Source organism: Orycteropus afer, unplaced genomic scaffold (genome assembly GCF_000298275.1).
Source record: "Orycteropus afer afer isolate SDZICR_OR568_19922 unplaced genomic scaffold, OryAfe1.0 scaffold00141, whole genome shotgun sequence".
Classification (NCBI taxonomy): domain Eukaryota; kingdom Metazoa; phylum Chordata; class Mammalia; order Tubulidentata; family Orycteropodidae; genus Orycteropus; species Orycteropus afer.
Window position 1 is genome coordinate 1,702,720 of NW_006921728.1, and position 1,509 is coordinate 1,704,228.

Sequence of the window (1,509 nt, forward strand, 5' to 3'; positions counted from 1 at the left end):
GAAAGAAAACACAGGATGGGTTCAAATGGTGGGGGATGGGTTCACTTTAAAGTAAGAAAGCAAAAACAAGTTTTTCAGTACAAAGATACACAAATCTCAATGATCTAGAAGCTGATTACACAAAATTTTTTATTCATCTCTCTCCTCCTGACAAGATCTCACCATTTCACTAATTATTATTGTTCCATTAAAGTGCTAAAATGCAGTCAATAAATTACTGTGATCCCACTGTGTTCTCAGCACCATCACGATTGGTAAATGTGGTGGATTCAAACAACTAACTCTACTGCTGGGATAAAATACGATGTGGGGAATGATGCTTATGTCAGAAAATCATTTAAGCCCTCTCATTGTGAGGGATGTCCATTCATATCTCACATATCTGAGACCTAGTCATCATTCTTAAGAACTCTTCCAAGAGGGAGAGTCATTTATTGCCACTAGATGGCACCAATTAGTCTCAAATTTCAGGCCCAAAATATATATATATATACAAATATAATATGTATATAATATATATAATAATATATTTAATTATAGATATAATTATATAATTATAATATATATAATTTTCCTATGTCATGGTCTTATTTCAAATGGAGTGTTCTTGGTACCATTATTAATAAAATATTTCTCTTTAATTTTATTAATAATTTTATTATGGGAGGGATCACAGCAAAATCATTAAGGATGATAGGTTCATTCACGCACCTACTTGATTATTCAATGTACATTTGCTCCAAACAAATTTCTTTTTTATCCAATAGCATTGTCTTTGAATATATAAAAATGGCATAAATTGAATAGCTTATAATTGAGCATATGATATAAATATAAAGGTCAGAGAATAGCTGATAAAAATTATGATGATATTACAAATATCTTTTAAAGTTTGCAGGAAAGAGCTTTAATAAATTAGAGAAGCATTCTTTAATTTTTAGGAAAAAATTCTCATTGCATTTCTCTAAGTTTAAGAAATATTTCTAAATATTGAAATCCTATAGTATTATTATACACTGCAATTGCATGTAACAAAAACTATTGCAAAATATAAAATGGGACAAGATCATTAATCTAAAATGCACATCACTTAATTATAGTCTGTATAAAAGTTTAATACCTATAGCTTTATAAAACTTGATTAATAACAATTAATATCTAAAAGGACACATTAACATAAGGTTTCCCTATTTCTAGCTAGTAAATTTTCAGTGCAATTAAAATACTATGTAAAATTTTTTGGAGAAAAAGAGCATGAAATATTTCCATTTCTTATAAAAATCAGTTGGTAAGAATTCAAAGTTGCTTATTCTGAAACAAAAATACAGCTTTCTTCATATATTCCATTAAAATAACAATGGAATAGATGTAACTTACATCTTTAAATAAGTAGATTTCAAGAAAAAATAAAGTGCAACAACAAAACGAAGTGTATATTAAAGAGCTCTGGTGGCATAGTAGATAAAGCATTTGGCTGCTTATCAGAAGGTCAGTGGTTCAAATCCACCA

General features: G+C 28.4%; 1 protein-coding gene across 1 annotated transcript in view; it reads right to left on the reverse strand.

Moving 5' to 3' along the window:
- Window positions 1-1,509, reverse strand: part of CCDC178 (coiled-coil domain containing 178) — a 664,873-nt gene that overhangs the window by 415,062 nt on the left and 248,302 nt on the right. The gene's annotated exons all lie outside the window — the stretch shown is intronic.